This window comes from Diadema antillarum, unplaced genomic scaffold (assembly GCF_040938485.1).
Source record: "Diadema antillarum isolate AM-2024a unplaced genomic scaffold, OU_Dant_1.0 scf00000060, whole genome shotgun sequence".
Classification (NCBI taxonomy): domain Eukaryota; kingdom Metazoa; phylum Echinodermata; class Echinoidea; order Diadematoida; family Diadematidae; genus Diadema; species Diadema antillarum.
The window spans coordinates 3,741,077-3,763,434 of NW_027270949.1; the positions used below are offsets into that span (position 1 = coordinate 3,741,077).

The 22,358-nt window shown below is 38.6% G+C and overlaps 1 long non-coding RNA gene across 1 annotated transcript; it reads right to left on the bottom strand.

Annotated features, from left to right (window-relative positions):
* Positions 1-231: 231 nt before the first annotated feature.
* LOC139716081 (uncharacterized) lies at positions 232-2,612 on the bottom strand. Its single transcript, XR_011709870.1, has 3 exons — positions 2,305-2,612; positions 1,431-1,617; positions 232-743 (listed from the first exon to the last, which is right to left on the bottom strand). It is a non-coding gene; the product is annotated as an uncharacterized lncRNA (long non-coding RNA).
* Positions 2,613-22,358: the final 19,746 nt, after the last annotated feature.

Consider the following 22,358-nt stretch of genomic DNA (forward strand, 5'->3'; position numbering starts at 1 on the left):
GATGCATGCTCTTACACACACAGTTATTTGAGGAGACTGATAGCCAAGTATGTACAAGAGATGCATGCTCTTACACACACAGTTATTTGAGGAGACTGATAGCCAAGTATGTACAAGAGATGCATGCTCTTACACACACAGTTATTTGAGGAGATTGATAGCCAAGTATGTACAAGAGATGCATGCTCTTACACACACAGTTATTTGAGGAGATTGATAGCCAAGTGTGTACAATGGATGCATGCTCTTACACACACAGTGATAGCCAAGACAAAAATGATAGCCAAGTATGGAGAAATGGAAGTATGCTTTTACATACAGGGAAGCCTAAGTAGGAATGACAAGTTGTGTCTAAGTGGATAGGACTGCATACCACATATCATTAGGTCCCAGATAAAAATTCTTGGAGAGTAGTGCATTGGGCAATTTAGGAACTGTATTGTCTGTCCTTTGAAGAAGGGTGTAAATTCCATTATTGTCCCTACCCCATAGTTTGTCATGCTGCTGCTTTTATGTTAATAGGTAAAAATAGTTCTGATTTCACTACTACACACTATGCAAAAAATACAGCAGTTTGTTGACCCTTGACCTCTGACTATTGACCATGGTTACTGTGTAATATTGTCACACTACCCATTGAAACCCTATACAAACACTATGCACAAAATAAGGCATTTTGAGGACTGGTACATGTAATTACCTTCAACACCAGGGCTGCACCTTCTACAGTGAAATGATGAAACCTGTGAAAAATTAAACACACATACTTTGTTACATTATCTATTGAAAGTGATTAAAGCTCACAAAATTATGTAGAAATTCATCCAAAGCATACCTGTTACCATATCTTGGAATATAATAACACAATATACTTCAACGAATATCTTGAATATGAAGACAAAGTTATATTAGGGAGTCAAAGCAAAATTACTCCAAAATAATAAGTTTTTGCACCATATCTTTTTTAGGGGGGAGGGCTTAATAGGGCCACACTGAGAACTGTCATGAACACCTAGCTATTATTCAGTACCTAGGAAGGTTACCTTCATACATGTACCAAAGAAAGTGACAGTTCTTCTGGATGTGGAAAGGAAAATGTTTGAAACTTAGGCCCTTTGGGGGCTTCCCCACGGCTCCAATGCAGGCCATGCGCACCATGTGAACAACTTTGAATTCCCTACCCATCAGGAAAATTCAACCATGACTTTTCAAAAAGATGAAAATGTAAAGACTTTATGGACAACATACGTACATATAACAGAAAACAATAAGAGCCTTCAGCTCAAGTAAGCTAAATATCTGAGTTGAATCAAATAAATCTGGCTACTCCTGTCTTTTGAATCATCCTTGTTGCCTTTATAAGTAAAAAAGAAGTACTTCAACATTCCTAAATATAACACAGAAAAGCTGAAAACCACCGCAAAACTTACCTGTCTCCAGGGTAGGTTGTCAGCATTATATGAATATGTTAATTCCTCTCCCTCCTTGATGCACCGCTTTGCAAACATACAAAGATGAGGGCTTCCATTCATCTCCACCTTCTTCATCATACAGTTTGGGTCATTGGGTTCGTCATTTATGTACCTCCCCAGACTGTCAGTTTCGTATGCATCAATGCTTAAGAGATAAAATACAATAAAAAGAGTTTGAAAATTTAATGAAAAGTGGACTAATTAACACTTTTTTGCTGTTAAACTAGGGTTACTATTGGTAAAATGGGCATATTAAGAAAAAGGTCATATTAGGTCATATCATGGCCAATAATAACATGCATAAACCCCTCATAGGTTGAAGTGCAAAAAGTAGACACTAAAGTTTTAAGTGAACCCCCAAGCAAATTATCAAAATTCTTCATGATGGCTAATATGTGCTCTTTTGCCAAGACTGTGACCTGTTAATTGTGATGGAAGCTTACAAACACTAAAATATGAAATGTACCTATCAGATGATGAACAGATTACGTTACGATTTAAGCCACACCAAAACTGATGCGACTTAACGTTAGGTACCAAATACTGGTCCCTTCATGGTACCTTATACTGTGAATAATGTGAATGAATACGAAGAATCAAATTAAGAATGAACAATGATAGCATCACAATAAAGAGCTTTAACAAACTCAATTCGATCAAAACTGGCCAGAAGTTTTTACCTGACCAAGGACTTTACAAAATATAAACTAATCAAAAGCTAAAAAAACGTCAGAGACCACCAAAAAGCCTTGCATGCTACTCGCCTGGGCAACATCACTGTTGCAATAGCTAAGGGGCATTGCCAACTACATTAGAAAGTGTTCACACTCACCATAGACTTTTTTCTTTATGCTTAAAATGGAACGTGTAGAAGTCCCTCTCTGACTCTTTATAAAGTTTTTCCCACAGTTTGGTCTCCATCATCCTCCCCCTGTACTCAAGGAGACAATCCCCTTTGGGGATGTCTCCTTGAGCAAATACGCCATATCCTGTTTAAGAGAGAGAGAAAAAACATATGAACAAGTTTGATTTTGTTTTATTCAAGTATACATTAAAGGAGATTAACATTAAAGGAGATCTTTGATTCATAAAATCATGTTAGAAATTAAGCTATTTTTTAGGGGGGGTAGACCAATCCAGAGCATATCAGAGACAAATGCTATGATCATGTAAATGACATAGGCTAACCAACATTGAAAAGATGAAGCTGTCATCTCTGAAGAAAAATCACTAAAATTAGTTATGCATGTCACTTTCCAATAAAGAAGGCAGTATTTTCCCCTTAACAAAGGAATTTAAGACCAGTATATTTTAATTCAAATTAATGATTCTTGCGTCAAGTTTTTATAAATGCTATCAACTGATTGAATAATTGCCCTTCTCAGCGTGGATAAACACCGAATGTTCAGTGTGTTTTGAGTAAGCCATGATAAAAAATCATGGGCTATTTGTACTTGGGTGGGACCTCCTGATTACTAGACAGGTGTCATATCCACTAGACTACTGAGCTCTCGCCCGATAACCAACATCTGACCAACACTGGTTATCAGGCGAGAGCTCAGTAGTACTCAGGTGGGAAATTGCAACTGCCCAAACATGCTACATGGCTCACATTGCTATGCTGGAGACTGGAATGCCACGAACACAAAGAAAAGGCTTCACCAGGGTGCCAACATTACACATTCGAATTGTGTATGGTGCGGACTACATTCCACGGGGGAGGAGATTTCTACGTATCACTGTTTGGTGCAAACCCTACTATCACGTCTGGTGTGTGCTTATTATCTTAGTGCTAAATAATCATGTTAAATGTATTTAAGAGACAAAATTGTCTACATTTTTCCACAAAAAAAAGGCTGCAATTGAGGGTTGAGATCATGGCACCTGGATAATTATTGTAAGATAATTTCATATCTAACACTGATTTCCTTATCTTTAACATTTTCGAAATCAAAGGTACGTGCAGATGTGAAATCATTAGATTGGATAATACTGTAGTTGGAAGGGAACAGGAGGAAGGAGATGTCACTGTAAATGGGCACTTGCTGAATAAAACCAATAGCTTCACATACCTAGGTAGCAAGCTGACTTCAAACAACCTAATGAAAGAGAAAGCAAACAGCACAATAGCGAAATTCAGCAGAAATCTGATTGCACTCTACCCCCTCATGAAAGAGAAGAAATTCTTCAAGATGTCAAAGCATGCAAAACTGTTCTTACACCTGTGCCTCTTTACGGCAGTGAAACCTGGACTCTCACTACAAACCTGAAGAGTAAAATTCAGGCAGCCGAGGAGACAGGAGAGATAGATTGTAATGATAACATCAGGCAGGCCCTTGAGACTGAGTCAGTGTGACCATCATACAAAGAAATCAATTACGATGGTAATGCCAGACACCAGGGACACCAAGAGGATGCACTTATGGAAACCCAAAAAGAAACGACCGATTGGGAGATCAAAAAAGAGGTAGGAGGTCCAAATAAGAGAGATTACCCAAAATGAGGACTTTAACAGAGTCAGCTCCTTGGCCCAGTCAGAACGGAATGGAGACAACTGGTATGGAGGCTGTCAACTGACAGGCCAACAGGCCTACAGGCATCCAGTGAGAAGGGTGGGAAGTAAATGGTCATTATTGAATTGGTGCAAACACTATACAAATCATACATGTATAGCAAAGCCATTTGCATATATATACCCTATGTATACATGTATACACATACTTTGAGGCACTTATCCCTCGTTAAATAACGTTCAGCAGGACCACTGGAGTTTGAGGTCTACATACCTTTGTATTCACATATGAATTTTTTCTTTATGAACGGGCTGTCCCCTGCTAGGATGATCGTCTCATGAGATGGTCTACTCTTCCTTAGTCGTCTAGTCTTCCTTGACTGCATTTTTCATTCCCTGGAAAGAATAAATCAATACAACAAACATCATTTAATAGGTCACTGACTCAATAACATTGCATTTTTCATGTGAAATTGCAACTACCCAAACATGCCACAAGGGGGGGGGGGGGGGGGCACTTCAATTATATTGCCATACACATGCACGTCCAAAAAAACGTGTAAAAAGGGGTAATTTTGAAATCCTCCAAAACGCATAAAAAGGGGACCTTTTTTTGCCAGAAGACGCGTTACGCATTAGGGGATCAAAATCGCCAATATTCAGCAAATAGGGGTAGTTTTGATATCAGACTAAATGCGTTAGGGGGTAAAAACAAGTGAAATCTGTGTTTAGGGGGTCTTTTTAGACTGAAGCTAAAAACCTGTTAAGGGGGTATTTTGACAAAAAACAAACAAAATCCCTATTTAGGGGTCATTTGGGGATTGAAGCTAAAAACCTGTTTAGGGGGTGATTTTCATACTCATGGACACGCATGTGTACACCTATATAATTGAATTAAATTTTTCTCGTTTCTAGTCCTCTACACAAATGCGCACTATCCTCAGCTCCAAATATCGTGAGTATACCTTGTAAATGACCCATAACTTGTTAGCACTAGTTTAGACTGAGAGAGATTCAGAGAAGGCAGAAGAAGGGGGATCTAACGTTAGAATATAGACCTAACGCAAAGTCTACGGTTAGAGTGCCTACATTATTGCCGTAACCGGGGGACACCCCCGAACCCCCAATTCATCACTTTCTCTAGTCCTTCCTCTGCTCCAAAAATTGTGAATACGCCTCGTAAATGCAAGCATTGGACGGGATCTAGAACTACATTATTGCCATTATCAGGGGACACCCCCGAACCCCCATACTAAACGCATGGACAACCACACTCTCCTCACCGCACAAGTCAAGAAAACACACGTAAACAAATGCAATCGTCGACAAGGCGAATCACTTATGCGGATTGATATCTGAGGTGGTTGCTATTGGTAAGCGCATTTACGCTCTTTTCAGAGCGATTTGCGCTATCCGTGATTGGCTGCCAGTATTCTGTAATTTACCCAAGTTGAAATTTTTGCCAAAAGATAAAAAATAAAACCAACACAAAAATTGCACTCATTTAAACCAGAGCAATCAATATTGTCTCTATTTTTCCTTTAAAAATGCTGCAATTGAGGGTTGAGATCATGGCACCTGGACAATTATGCTTATTATCTTGGTGCTAAATAATCACGTTAATTGTATTCATATTTCCTCAATAAATGCTGCAATTGATGGTTGAGATCATGGCACCTGGACAATTATTTTTACAATAATTTCATATCCAACACTCCTTAGCTTTAGTTTAACCTTTTGCCAATCAAAGTTAGATATGAAATCATTAGATTGGATATTACTAAAGTCATGCACAAGCAGGTATATTGTTCAAGATATATGTCTCTTTCCCTTAATCTTCATTCATATTATTTCCAAACTTTGTGAGGTCCACGGTGCAAAAAATAATCATAATGTTGATGATGTAAAAAAAAAATATGATGGAATCATGATTTAATTTTAAGTAACTTTTTTATTTTCTTTTTATTAATGACCCTGCGCGATCAGGATGAAATGATGCCCGTTTCATCCCAAACAATGTCAATCAATGGCTAGCAGTCTACATCATTCTTGTACCTGTCCCAGAGACTGTTACAGTAGCATACCAATAGTAATAAAAATATAACTAGGCCTATAGTATTTATAAGGACGACACAGTTCGAGTTGCACTCTACAAAACAAACGCGATCACTGTACTAGTAATCGTTGGTTTGGCACCATAGTTTTTTTCAAATTGTATCCTCCGGAATATGTAGCATGATATGATAATTATTGCATGACAGAAAACGACACATTATTACAATATTTATGGACTGGAAGTTTTGACAAGTACAATTGTACGACAGTCGACACCATCAGAACCCAAAAAGGCCCGGGTGGGGCTAACGAGTAACGAGTAACGAGTAACGAGTAACTAGTAACGTTTGAGCTTGTTACACTGTGTTAAAACCCGGTCAGACTCATAAAACAAAACTCAGAGGAACATCATTCTTTTCCCAGGCTAGGCTAGACGCTTTACGTATCTCTTTAAACCATGATTATACAATTTATAAAAAAGATTTTGAACTTACCAGTAAATTCTGAATGATGCTCGACCATCCAGATCCGGCCGATCCCTCGCGATAGCGCAGGCCAGGCGTGGCGCACGTGCACACAGATTAGGCTCGCGCATAGCATGCAATTCGAGAAGGAAAATCGAGGACAAACATTCGGGGGCGCTCTTCAACTTTTTCACACAGGGATTAGCAGTTCTCGTACCCGACCCCACATAATGAGCGGCAATGTGCCTGTAACTGAACACTGTGGGGAGAATTTGGCAGGGCTCTTTTTTCCGACTCTTACGTCATTTGAAATGTTTTTAAACAAACCTTTCAATTCGAGGAGCTCCTCGAAATACTGGTCACACGGCAAATTCTCCTATAACGGTGGGTGTGTGTAAGCACATATGTACTCGAACTGTATTATAAACAAGTGCACACGCACACACACACAAAGTATATCTGTTGCGTAACTCGCTATTTGGCATGGCCGTGATCAAAATTCTACGTTAAAGTGTCGAATCTAGCTTTAAAGTTAGGCGCTATAGTGTACTTTCGCACCTGTTTATGTCAATTGACCTCCAAGCATGCACAAACGGTGAAAATGGAATTTTGTTACAGAGGCTTATACCCTGTCACACTTTGCCGGATAGACCCACCGTACAAGAAACGGGCGATATTTTTTGCTTATCCGTTGTTAAAATTGTCAATCCGGTGAACAAAGTGTGAGATTTCCATTTTAGAGGGGCATACGCACAAGGTTTAGTGGCCGAACAAAACAAAGAAACAACACACCTGGGGCGATTGCGTACAGGATAGTGGAACGAGTGATCCCTGAGTTCACTCCAAAATTAGTGAAAATGAACATACCTTCATTAAAAATTCACTCCAATTTCACTCCACACTCACTCTTTTCTGTTATTCACTCCTTCAATGTTCACTCTTCTTTTTTTTGTAGAATAAAATCGCGAGAGTAATCCAAAGAATAAAAACGTATGTTTTTGCAGTTTTTCTGCAGCATTATTTTATAGAATAGTGTGATAAAATAGGTAAAGGCCCCTTTTCATTTCTTGAAAAATCTTTCATATATTATTCCACTTTTTCAACTGTGGTACATAGCTTTACGAAGGACAGCGCTCCTGCCTTAAAGTTGATATTATCCATTGATACAATTATGTGCTTTACACTCAGTGTGAAAACATTCGCCGTATTCTGATAATCTTTTCATTGTGGCTGTAATAGAGATTAAAGATATGTTTTGTCTCATTCATTGCACAGAGCACGGCAAGGTGAGCGATAAATTTACCCGAAACTTCAAATCCTGTTTTCTCAGTAAACGCTTTTCCTGGATGTGTATTTCTTTTTTATCGTTCAGAAAAGCTAGGAATGTTAATTACTTTGTATTGTGTTATACATCATTTCATCATTTTTTAGCTTGAAGTCTGCCCTCATCAAACATTAACTTGGTGCTTTAGTGAAGTACGGCACAAATATTGTCACACCTTTTCTGGGTAAGTAGTCCGGATGGTACATTTGCAAAAACATTCCCACAAGAAGAATAGGAACGACTAGAATAATAGGTAGACCAATGACAAGTCCAAAAGTGAGTCTCAGATCACCTTGTTTCCCTGAAATTTGAAGTAAACACAGTCAAAGACAGTATTCAAGTGTTAACAATGTGGAAGACATGAATATAAAGATAAAATTATATCATTTAAAAAAACATTTATTGTTTTGTGGTTCCAATTTAGAAAAGAAGTAGGTAGATAATTAAATGGGTATAACCTTGATACATTATAGATTGTGACATACTTGGCACAAGACTGTGATTGATTCCTAGCAAGAATAGATGCAGGGTTTCTTATACATGAATGTCTATCTGACGTCTGATAGGAACGGTTCTATTTGATTTTATGACCAAACAATTATCATTTCGAAACAATGTAACGAATAAGCAGTTGCATGTCACGAGGTCGACAACCACGAGTCCTACAGTCTACGAGTCATATAGCTCACGAGTTATACAGCCCATGAGCTGGACAAAAAGAACCGTATAGGTACAACGGATGCTGTTCGTTATTCCGTAGGTTCGTAATTCCGAAGGTTCGTTAATCCAAAACACACAAATTTCCTATATCTAGAGGTTCGTTAATCCGAAAATGAAAAAGGCTTCGTTAATCCGCACATTTGTGGCGTTATTCCGAAGGTTCGTTATTCCGGAGATTCGTTAATCCGAAAATGAAATTCGGAATAAAGAACCTTCGGGATAACGAATCTTCGGACTAAAGAGCCTTCGGAATAACAAACCTTCGGGAAAAAAACAACGGTACAACATTAGGCAAACTTGGTCCCCGAGTTCGATAACAGGCAAGAGAGCTCTGAGACCGATCATCCCGGTGATATAGCTCATTGGCCTTGTTTACCCCGTGTAGGACTTATTTTGTCCTCAGGAGTGATACGTTAGGGCTCACATGCCTCCGGGTAGTAGAAATTTACTTTTGTGAGACCGGCCCATAACTGTCACTCGTTTTCTGAATACATCCCAATCATCGTGATCATACGTATGTTTTATTGAAAATGTTTGCCCTCACCCCCGCAAAGAATACTAATAATAGCAAGAATAATATTGATGGACCTTCCCACAGTTGGACTCGTGAGCCTTGTATGCCTATTGCCGGACTAAAGGGCCTTATTTGCCTAGCGTCGAGCTCATGGGCTGTATGGCTGGTGGGCTGTATACTAGTAACTCATTGACTTTTTGTTCTCTCTCTCTCAATGTCGAACTCGTGGGTGTTGGTCTCGTGAGATCACCGCGATTTAACATCCCTAACCAAAGTCGAATCAACAACAACAAATGCTTTATCATAACCCAAATATCATTTGGAAACACAAAATTGGCAAACTTTCTTCAAACCTGAGAGGTCTACTGGCAAAACGGTGATTTCTGAGGAGGAATTTCCATTCAGCGAGTCACCAGTAGCAATGCAGGTGAAGGTTTGCTCAGTCACTTGCTGGGCTAAAACAGTGATTGTCTCGAACCTCTCGTATGTGTCGTCAAATAGTGTTGTCTGTTGCGAAGCCACGGAATTAAGTCTCTTCCCCGATTTATCCGTCCACAGCATGGAAATGTTAGGCTTGAAACCACTGACGACGCAGGTAAGGTTGAAGGAAGGAGTATTGAAGGGAGTTTGGTATGTACATGGCCTTTGATGGAACTGACTTGTATCGACGCATTCCGGGATCTCGTGTTTTGATGCCAAAGCTTAGGACACAAGGAAAAAAAAAACAATATATACAGGTCTATTTTGATATTATAACAAGTCTCTTTCATTTCAAAACTTCATTAAGCAGATACCTTCCCCTCTTCCTCCCCTATCTTCTCCTAGTTTTCATGTGGCACGGGTTGACACCAATAAGCTGACTATTGCTAATCACTTTGAAGAATCAAAAGAGGTGGATATTTTTCGCGTTCTGCCGTGAGTATATCCCTTTAAAGGTTTGTATTTTCAATTATTTTGAAAGAAGTGAAATTGGTTGTGACTCCTTCACAAACGAAACATGAATTTGCTTTAGCAAAGGGACAGTGTAATTGCCTTCGCAGTGTAGAGGGGGGGGGGGGGAAGGGCGTGCTGCAAACGATACGAGACAGACACCCACGAGTTATACAGCCCACGAGTCATATAGCCAATGAGTTCGACGCTAAGCAAACAAGCCCAACAAGACCGATACACTTAGCCGCGTGTTGTATCTGTCGAACTTGTCATGCTTGTGGGCTGTTTTTATCTAAAGTGTCGAACTCCTGGGCTTTACATGCCTAGTGTCGAACTCATGGGCTGTATGACTCGCTGGCCGCATGACTCGATGGGGTTTCTTTTTTCGATGTCGGGCTCTTGGGCTATATGACTCGGGGGAGTCGGTCTCGTGGGATGACTTCGATTTAAACATATTACTCAGCTAGGCCATAGGGGTATACTGCTCGCTGGCCAGACGTAATGGTACTCGAACCCGAGCCATTCGATTGAAAAGCAGACGCGCTACCGACCACGCCACCATACCGCCCCAGCAAATATACCTTAAGCAATCGAAGCAGACATTTCTCCTTTCATTAATCCAAATAGAACAGTGACATCATTATATTTCTAGTCTATACATTAATCTTAAAATATTACACACGACCTGAAATTGAAGTGTTGTAAATTAGTCAAATTATTACCCAATCGAATGTCGTGACTGGTACAGTCAATCAGCCTATCTTTACGTACCAGGATTATATCGCAACGAAATTCTGCCAGACGTAAAGCTCTAATTTTTTAAGATGTTGGAATATGCCGAATTGATGAGACTGACCACCATGATTGCTTCTGGACATGGATTCTTTACATAGTCGTGTGTCTTTTTCTCCTACCCATACATCATGTGTAGACGGATCTCTTTGATTCACATGGTATGTTTATGCGTTGCAAAATCACTAACCTGGCAAATAGACTACTCTCAAATCAATAATGATTATAGTATCTTCACTATTAATGTATCGAAAAATACCCTGTGTTAGATAATGTACTATTAATCACTCTGTCTTTTATTATTTTACAATTCATTTAGATAACACGTTCACCGGAACGTTGCTTTGATTTCCCTTAATTTACTTGAAATATATTTCCCCATTAGATCCCGACCCAGTAAGAAAGCGTAGTACGAATGTATTTTGACAAAGTATATACTTACAGCTAACTGTCACTAGGGTAGAATTTGAGAAACTTTCATGATTTATCAGCACAACTTGGCAATGGTAGCGACCCTCGTCAGCAACCTTCAAGTCTGTGATGACGAGGCTGAAGTTTTTGTCGATGTCAAACCGTTCCTCCACGCTCACAAACATCCCATCGAAGTATCTAGCTTTGGTCAACGGCTGATGAGAGATGGTCTTCTTGTCCCAGACCACAGCGAGCGGCTCCCCCGCTATGTGACACTGTAATCGGATATTTTCCCCTTTCCAACCCAGAACGTTTGGGGCAGTTCCCACCTTTGAGGCTAGACAATGAAAGTGTGAGTAAATCAAGGTTCCATTATTATACACACGCATATGGACACATGTAACAGTGTTTTACCTCGTCGCATGCATGTCATCTAGATGACGCCTTTTATGGCGCACAATGTACTTTAATCTGGGAATATTCATGGGGGGGGGGGGCGTTCTGTTTATTTTATACATGTGTAGAGAAAACGTTATTTTTTACTTTGACCGTTTTACTTTGTAACTTTACACTGGCAGTGATTATTTTGCACATTCAGCCCCTTTATTTAAACAGTTAAATATTTTGAATTTTCATGATCTATTTTTATATTATACAGCAATAATTGGATATCTGCATTTTCAGAATCTGTTACCTCCTGATATTTCTCAAATGTTTAGCGTAAATAACAGCATCCATTATTATGATACTCGTTACAGTAACTTATTTCATGTGTTTCAGGTTAATACAACTTACAAATCAATAAACAAATCATCGCCCCTAATGGAATGATATTCATGAATCTTGGCTCCCGATTATCGAAGTTGAATAATCTAATCGTCCAAATTTATTTCATAAGGTCACTGAACATGATGGATGCCTTTCATTTTGATCATGCAAATGAGCTGTAACTGTATAGAGGAAAGAATGATTCGGTTTAATTCTTTCTTTAACATCTAATTTGAGCGACGAAAATTGTTTAGTGCGTCTTTCTTAGAGGTGACACGATGAATCCATATTTAATATTCGATGTTATCTTATTCATCCTATTACTGTGCTATGCATAAAATGCGAACTAAAGCTTTTGAATATTCGTTATGACATGCATAACCCAACCAAAATAAAGCATCAGGATTCATATTAACCAGTGTAATGAAATACACCCCGTGATGAAGAAAAATATGTGTATACATGTATATTGAATCTGAGCTGCATTATACATATAATATGATTATTAATTAATTCAACATTACAAAATCATTTTGGGAGTTGTATATTGTAGAGTTCTACTTATTGAAGAAAGGTTGAGATATATACCGGTACTGTTATCCCTCATGTACAGTAATATGGTCGCCAATAATAATGGTTCCCAAAATATAAAATTACTACATTTCGGCTAGTGTAAATTTCGTGATCTTTTACTATGTGGAGTAAATTGTTTGACCCACAAATTCAGTAAAATTAGTGTGAATGTTGGCATTCGTTTCGTATTCTTTTGAAACCTGGGTTATATTCTGATTACATTAGAAATGGCTGTAATCCATGACCGTTGTGTATAGATCGTCACGAAAATATTCTTCATAAGCATAATTAGTGAGTACCGTAGGCCTACCCAACATGCTTCCTTATGCTCTTGCTGTTGTTTTGTCATAGGCGACCTGTAGTTTCTCCAACCACTCATCGCAGAAAAAAAACCCAAAAAAACAAACAAAGAAGCAAACCGAATAGTGAGTATACAGTGTATGAAAATGCCCAAATATGGTGTCATGAAAATGTCTATAAGACCATCAGCATTACTAGCTAATCAACCAACTTCATTGCTCATGAATGAAGACAGTCACTCCTCCGTACTATCATATAAGTTAGGATTAGGATGAATGATCTTTAATATTTGTTCGTATAGTACAGGTCAGCAGAAACGTTTCGGGTTATTTTAAAGAGACAAAGACTTGAAATCTTTCCGCCCAAAAATATGGCTAATACCTTAATGATGACAAGAAGACATGCATAATAGCTTTACAATTTGGATAGACTTGCGTAATGACGGTGACCAAATTATCTGTAGAGCAGGTTATTGTACACATGTCATCGTGGTAAGAGCCAAAAGTAATCTCCGATAAAGTTCAGAATGTAGGACCTACGTGTATGCTCAAGTATCATAATAGTCGTGAATAGCATGGAGATCACCTGTTGAAAACTTGAGCTTTCATGGGAGGACAAGGATTAATCGTTTTGGAGCTGAAACAAACAACGCACACGAAGGATTGATTTTGTAGTTTTGCCCACGAAGTAATATCAACCAGTTGAAAACTTACACATGATAATAAATTTTAACAAAGAAGTAGTATATAGGGCATAGGCAGGAATATTGTTTGAATTTTCGAGAAAGTTTAAAGAGGTTTTCCGGATGATTTTCATAATTTTACACCACGTAGTACATAAATCGACAGCTCCATAAATAGATTCGTGGAATTTAATGTAGTCCCTGAGGAGATAAACCAATAAACTGAAAACCTTCAACAAATTATACTAAACAGTTTTGAGACACAGAGCCTCACATACTTTAGAAATGTAGCAGTGTAATTCCATTACAAAACCTATTGCTCAACAATCCATGCATGCCTTCTTCTTTTGTTCCGCTTCCTTGAACCCCAACACATGCTTTTTTATGGTGAGGCTGCCATGTCATCATCCTTGTTCATTGCAATTTGTTATAAATTTTGATAACATTCTCATCCCTGTTTCCAATCACTATAAATTCTGAAACTCTGTACCCATTTTATCTAATTTATAGTCGTTCAAATGGAAAAGCATAAAAATCATCCAGGAGGTCCAATTTAATTGTGCGCAAAAACTAATTCAAATTTCATCAGCGCGGAATATTCATTATCTAAAGAATGGTGGCCATACTACAGACATTTGAATCAGAATGTAAGATGGTCTTCATCGAAATAATAATTAAAAAAGAATAAATGTGTCCAGTCATCAGTGACTACTCTGTCAGTTAAAAGATACTTTTTTTTTCACATGTCACAAACCAGACAGTACAAGGTAAACTTCACATCTGGACGTCCATCCTGACGGCCATTACTTTGCAAGTCATCATTTCATGTCTTTTTGGCAAAATATAATCATTTGTCATATCTTTGCGTTCGTGTTAGAGTTATATCATTTAGACAGAATGATAACATCAATCTTAACATCCATGAAAACACCCTATGAGGCATACATTATTACGATATCTTATAGATTTATATTGTCAGATTGTAGCTGTCATTTTTGCACCGTTTTGGCTTATTGATTTGACAAACTGTACATATGAAAATACAAATCACTGGTGTTTAACCTTCGTCCACGAGTTGAATAATCCAGATTCGAATTCAGCTTCAAGATACAGCAAAAAGGTACTACTGAAAAACAAAAAAACAAATCTACATTCTCTAGTTATCAAATGATGTTTGTTGTTGCTGTTGTTTTTAATGGACATGATAGCCGCCATTTTGAATATCGCGAAAACCCTCAAGGAATTTAAGACAATGGGAGAGTTGAAACAACCAGATGCGGATTTAGCGCCCTCGAAATATGATAAAAAATACATATTTTTATTCTCGATTTTTTTCTCCTCTATATGGAAAACATAGAAATTTTTGTTTCAGTTGGCCATTCTTGGGGCCATTTTGAATATCCCAAAACCCTCAAGAATGCAAGATTCGTCTCACCAGGATTCAGATTCAGAATCCAAGAAGTATGGTGAAAACCTTTTTCTTTCTTTTTTTTTAACCATAATAGGGAATTTGATATGTATTGGAATTCCTGATTTCCGCGATCAATTTGGCTGCTATTTTTGATACCTCAAAACCCTCACAGTACAGAAGCTGCATCCTCCAGATTTAGCATTTTCCAAATAATCATAAAAATGCCTGTTACCGATAATGATGCTCAAAGGCATTTGTTAAGTGTCATATATCCGTTATTAGTGAAGGTAAAGCTGTTATTATCTACCTGGTAACAGACGGTAATTTGCATTTGATTTAACATAGAATTCATCAAATATTATATCAGTTCTGTAAAGATCGTTAGTGGTCAAGTGAAACTGCAATCATGGATTTAAGAGTGCTTTGATTATATCAGGTACTTTGATGTAATCAGACATAAGATTGACGTGCCTTTTAACAACGCAAGGTAACTTGCAGATAATGCAAATGAAAATCAGATGATTTAAGAGGAGAATGATTGTGTTGTACTGACCCTGAAAAATAGGTTAAAGTATTTTCTGTCTTCCAATCTGAAAGCTAGAAATGCAATGTTGTTTGAAACGTTATTACATCTATCACGGTGGGAGCTAATTTTTGTATTGTGCAATTTTTACCATTTTGCCACACTAGCTTTCTTAGGACTTTTAGTATCATGTTTACGAAACCATACGAGTTGCACAGCGCTGGAATTCCTACTGTTGCAATTTATGGTGGGTGAAACCTTATTTTGACTGAACTAAAATGTGTTCAGTAGACTTACCTGTTGCACGAGGGTAACGGATCATAAGCAGTCAATGTCAGAAGCAGAATTAGATCGTATCTTGTGTCCATCACAGCTACTCCAAGACTGAAACATTTGGCATAAAATAAGGGGACACGATGTTCTGCAAACCTTTCAAATGATCACTATTATCAGTTCTCTATAGTCGAGCACACCTCAAATGCAATGCGGCCTTGTGAGATGATGGAAGTATTAGTTCTTGATCTTCTTTTTCTTTCAGAAAAAGTGCGTTAAAGCAATTATGTCGCTCCACCACGTAACATACCTGTTTGCTAACTATAGTTTTCGGATGTTACTCATAGATATCAGATTATACGCGGCATAAACCATTACGGGTAGATTGCTCCTTAATAGAAGACATAGACCGATACTTAATGACAGAAAATGATTTTGCCTGTTTACTAATTCAACAATGCTTCATGACCACTAATGATAATCGCGATTGACGCACAGTACGACAGATTAATTTTTACTCCTATGTTTTATTTCTCCATGGTCAAAGGTCAACCAATAATGTAATTGCACGAGGGCTAAGGCGACAGGAATGCATAGGCCTACAGTATAGAGTGTATGGCATAGCATGCATTAGTTGTTAGGATGACTTAAAGTGTACAACAAATTTTATGCGCTATAAATTATAGCGTATATATATTGCCTCAGATTCCTGAGTATACCTGCCAAAGTCATGAATGTACATTGATTCACCTGCAATGGACGGTTGTCATATCCATCAAGTGATACTGCACCCATCAGAAGACCAACGTCACAGCATACAAAACTGACACTGCGTTTCCTCCCCATTGTACCAAGTGTGGATTCGTTTCGAAAAAAGATGCAAAGACTGAGGGTCCCAAAGCAAGATATGCTTCAGTCCTCATGGATAAAATTAATGGACACCCTACACTGTTAGAACGCTGTGTAAAATTTCGTTGTTTAAAATATTGTTGTTTAAAATTCTAAACAATGTTGTTTAAATATAGAAAATTGGAGCTTGATTGCCTTAAACAGCGGTTGTTTAAAAACAATTCGGAATGATTGTCCAAACAATTAAACAACGTTGTTTAGAAATTGATGGGCAAAAGTCATGTGATAGTCATGAACCAATCAGCGGGCCTGCATGTATCCTTTTCGTCGCAATCGATCGCCGCCGGGCGGCCACCGCTCCTCACACACACACATACATCACACGTTTATGTACGTATAGCTACAGTATACAGTAGCGCATAGCGCGGCTATTCATCATGATGGACGGCGGTGACGATGACTGCAATGCAGCTATATCATGGAGTCACGAACATTCTCAGCAAATGGGGTCTAGCTATAGAAGAACTTTGCCAGTCATTCCAAGGTATTTATTTATTTAACTGATAGTTACATATCGCTTCATGCCCATCTGTAATTTGCAAGATGTATGAAGCTAGTCACGGCTCACGCTTTGGGTTCTTGGCCGGGCTGCGCTACGCCTCGCCTTCATGCATGTAATGTAGATCTAACAAACTGTTAATGTTTAAGTTAGGTCGTCTGTACCGGTACGTACATTATGTTTTTCAACCAACTCGTGCTTGTATAAACACTTGCATAATTCAATCCTTACATACCTTTTCAAAACTTCAGATAAAATACGAATTTCTTTTACAGAAACTAATCATCTAAATCAGCGTACGGAATATTCCCATTGTTGACACAGTACAGTAGCCTATTCGTTGTACAGTATTCTAAGTTGTAACAGGCACCGTATCTCATCATGCACAATTATAGGCGCAGTGTCCGAGTTCGATGATGTAGAAATCTAACATTCAAGTTAGTTTAATAGGCATAGGGTCTAACGTGACGGTTAGGGCCTAGCTAGGTAATGCTAGGGCCTAGTCAAGGGCTAGGGCCTATATTTTAGACTGCTAATACCGTGCTAACTAAGTTCAATTACACAATGACCTGTCTCGATCATTTCCTACCTCATAATTTAGAACTTATGCCATGGTCGGCTGTATGATAGCCCTACGACCACCCTCTTGTAATAAACCGACCGTGTATTAATTGGCGCACTGAACGCATAGTACGCACTTCACTGCACGCAAAGCACATAAAAATGGATTGGCTTTGACTGTTGATGAGGATGGTGTGGGAAAACGCGAAAATTCACCGTTCATTAACAAAGTTAATGGTTTTAATCAAGGGCAAAATTTTGAATGAATATTTTCACTGAATCATAATGTAATGTCTATGGAAGTTTCTAAAAAGCTTCGTACAACACGGTGTTCAATACAACTCGGTTTGCGTGCATTGTCAATGCAAAAACAGCGGTCGATCTCAATAAGGAGCGTTACCGCGGGGAGCCTCGCAAGTTCGACGGCGATATTTTTGCACTGAAACTTCGAATTGAAAAGGGAACAAAGGCATTTGATAGCCTGTATAGCTCTGGATTTTCTCAATCACGTAGGTCAAGTTTTTTGCATGAATTTCAGTGTTAAATATTCTTATCAAGCAAATAAACATTAGGCGGTCGATGAGTAGTAGGTCCAACCGTACAATTACTGTAAACATAACGAACCCCCTAAAATCCAATACTAAAATGCAAGTTAAGTTCTGCTACTTTTGCTGGAGCAATTCATTCTTTACTGAGCATCATTGCCATCAATGATGCTCGATGAATTAAGGTCTACGTAAGCTTCCAGTAGAAAAAAGAAAGGCCTAGAACCCCTATAGAAAATGAAGATAAAGACAGAAAACAGATTGTGGTGTTTTTAACGCACAATATAGTCTATGCACCACACGTAAACTTAATGCCTGTAGTAATAATATACCACCTTAGTAGAGTTCTATTTGTTTCGTGTAGGTAGGTGGTTTGGAACCAATTTTTGGCACTTTTGTCACTTTCGAATAAGTTTCTATGCAAAGATTAGGAGCTTTCTTCTCAGTCTGTCAAGATTTCCATGCCAAACGAAGCACATTGTGCAAATTCACTCAAACTTGTGAGAAAAATGTTTATAATGAACATTTTTGCAGAAGCTAATGATCATGCATAATTCACTCCATCATTTATGTTTTTGTTATTAACTTGAGTATTATAATTTTTTTCCCCATTTGGTTTATAGCATTCTTTCTGGGCCACCCTTAATATGATTACAAATGCAATCTTGTTCCCTAATTTGTACAGATCAAGCAAGACTTCAGCCAGGAGATCATGGCTGAAGACAGGATGTTTGCAGCATGGCCATGTATGCTGACAAAATACTCTAGTATGGGGAATCAAGATGTCCATCGTAGCAAACGCTGCTTCGTCACACGGGTGACACCGCTGGCCTTTCCCAAGGTACATTTTAAATAGTATTGCTCTGTGTAGAGATTCTAATCTACAGCCCCAGTACTACCCTTTCCTTTTTTGCATTTGAGTTGAGGTGAATTTATTAACAACATTAACAAAATACTTACAGTATGTACATGACTATAAAAACAAAAATTGTTAGACCGAGAAATTCATTCAATGCTTGTTAATTAATTTCTAAGACTTTTGCAAAAACCTGCAAAAACTGAAGTGGATCTGTAATTTCAAAGCCAATATCAAAGAGATCACCCGGGCTCTTGATGACTCTTCTTTGTCCATCATTCAACTTGCATGTCATGTTCCCGTATTTGGTTTTGTTGCCGATTCGACATCATGAGCTTCCTTGGCATTTATCATGCACTGATCGAGTGACACATTGCATGCCTTTAGATCTTCATTGATGTACACACTTTTCATGTTCTCTTTTCCTTTCAGACTAGAATGCCCAGAATACAGTTTGTTCCTTTTGTTTGCAATAAAGTGGACTTTGATCTGCCTGCTCTTTCCTTCTTGCCTTTCCCCCAAGATGATGACAAGATCATGAAGATGAGATGTCCTCTTTCCAAATGTCTAAGCCAACTTCCTTGGCAACATTTGACTCGCCCTCAGTAAGCTCTTCCTCTGTCTCCTCAGCCCCCTCTGGCAGGCCAGTCAGGCAGAGATTGTCCCTCCTTAGCTCATGTTGGACCTCGTCCTGCTGGAACTGAATCCTCAAGAGATGACATGTGGATTCAGAACATCTTTAATTGTGCTCATACAAGCTTCTTTCGCTCCTTGTATTACATGCGGTAGTGCAGCTTTAATGACTGTAAATACAGCTTGGACAATTATTTGGGAGAGGCTGTCTCCTGCCCCTCTCTCACATTATAGCACCCCACGGCCACACAGTTCATGTACCCTGAAACTTCTGGACGGTTTGTCCTTGCCTCCTTCATCTACCATTCCCCTTTTCTTCTCCACTGCCTGATCAACTCACATGATAATCAAGCTTTTGTCATTATAGGATAACATTAACAGAGAAGTCTTTTATGAACTATTAAAATTTTTGCATTCTTTCTCCTACTACTTGGAATAAAAATCACTGGACCTTGAACATCCCTTGCTGTTGCTAATCTAATTAAGATATATGCATATTAACTGATCTTGCTTTATGCAATGCCAGAATATGACATGAACCTCCTGCAAAAGCCCAAATGTCATTCATATTGCAATAGTCTTTGTTAAGCACTTAACAGTAGTGCAAGATTATTCTTATTAAGGCACTGGCTGTCAACACCATTCAACATTCTTTCATCCAAGTTCATGGTAACTCTGATTGCTGCTTTGTAGAATAGCATGATGATTATTACAGCATTATAATTCTAATGCTTGGCCTTACAAGTTTGGCTCTACTAATCCACAATTACTTGCCCGTCTTGGTAGTAAATTCCGTTGCCAGAATCAGTCCCTCATTCAAAATGTGTAGTATTTTCTACAATACCCTCCAAACAACTTTAAAACTGCCCCTCCCCCCCCCCCCACACACACACATACACACAGTTAGTAATCCTGGTTGCAATCAAGTACAATATAAGTACATAAGCTAGCATCTGAATTTGAGCTGATACTTGTCAGCATTTCTCTTTATCAGCCTTGATTGTGTTAATATTTTTAAAGGGTATATTTGTACTTATCATTCAAAATACTCCCCCTGTGTCATACATTTTGCTCCACAGAGGAAAAAGAGACGCTTGCATTCAGCATGCTGCCGCTAGTTTGCCGAGGCTGGACTGCGAGGGTGTGGGGCAAGTGCTCCTTTCAGGAGTCGTTGGAGTTATTCTGCGACTTTCAACCTGTAAGTACCTAACTGTTCGGAGGCTAATCTTCTAAAACAAGTGATGTGTTGCCCTCTTAGTAAAATGATGAGATGGACTTTGACATTGCAATACAAAATATAGAAATCATCAAGCTGTGGTCCATAGTTACAGAAATTCCCAGTTTATGCTGTTTCATTTGTTAGTTTAGTCCATGGATTCTACATATTTATGCAAATTTACTATTTTGCTAATGTATGCTGTGAATCACAATTTTTTTTATGAAAAAAAAAAATCTTATATTACATAGTCAACATACACATTTACTTTATTTTGTGCCTGACTGCTCAATCACACACTTGTCCAATATCAATATGTCCTTTTCATTTTGATAGAAAGGGGAAAAAATTCACATGAAATGCAAAATTGGTCACAAATGTCGCCAATAAGGAATATTCCATTCATTAATAAATATTGCACTTGACCTATGGTATCATTATATTCAGGAAGATGCTGGAAATATATCACCTACCACTCATATACATCCAATGTGATACAGGGTGTCTCCCCCCCCCCCCCCCATACCAAAAAGAAAAAAGACCTCGCATACTCCTTAATGTTCCTACAATGTAAGTGGACACAATTGTTATACTACTAGTATTGGAAAGAGTAACTTACCCAAAATAATGAAATGCAATTCAGAAGTAGTTTTTGCTTGATAATACTTTTTGCCTGGGCTTGCCAGCAATAAAATTAATTACCTTTCAGAAGTTCCCATAGGCCACACAGTTGAAAATTCATTCAGCCAGGTCATGGTTAGCCCTTGCAAGACTAGAAAATGTAATACATGGATCTTATATACTACATAAAATACCCAATTTAGGGTATATGTTTGCAAATGAAATGTTACAGAATTTGGCCAGGCACTTTATTATGAACTCAACATTGAACATTGGAAAAGTGTGGGAAATATATCTATTCTGATGGACTTCATTATACCAATGCCTCAACCCAACACTTCTGCGTAGATTATTTCAAGATTTTATTGAGATGTATATGCATGTTTCTTTTCCACTTCCATTTCATTTTACAGGAGGGCACAGACCTGGCTTTCTACATTGGACAAATTGACAGGAAGCAGAGACCACAGCCCTTCATCTTGCTGATGGGAGGATCCTGGAAGAAGCCACTGCAAACCTTTGTGATTAGGAAGTTTTCGCTACACGACGCGAAGACCGAGAATACGAGGAAGCGATCACTTGTGACAGTCCCCGTACTCTGACTCCTGTCCCCATATCTATGCAGTTTCGCTTTCCTGTACAAGACGGAGGCGTGGGGACAAGATCGCTGATTGGATGGCTGACTGGCTGGCTCACTCCTGCCCAGCATCGGGACCGAACGCTATTTTGGCCAAGTACCGTACTCGTTTTCCCCCGGACAGGACGTTCCTCACATTTGATCATGTGCAGAAGCA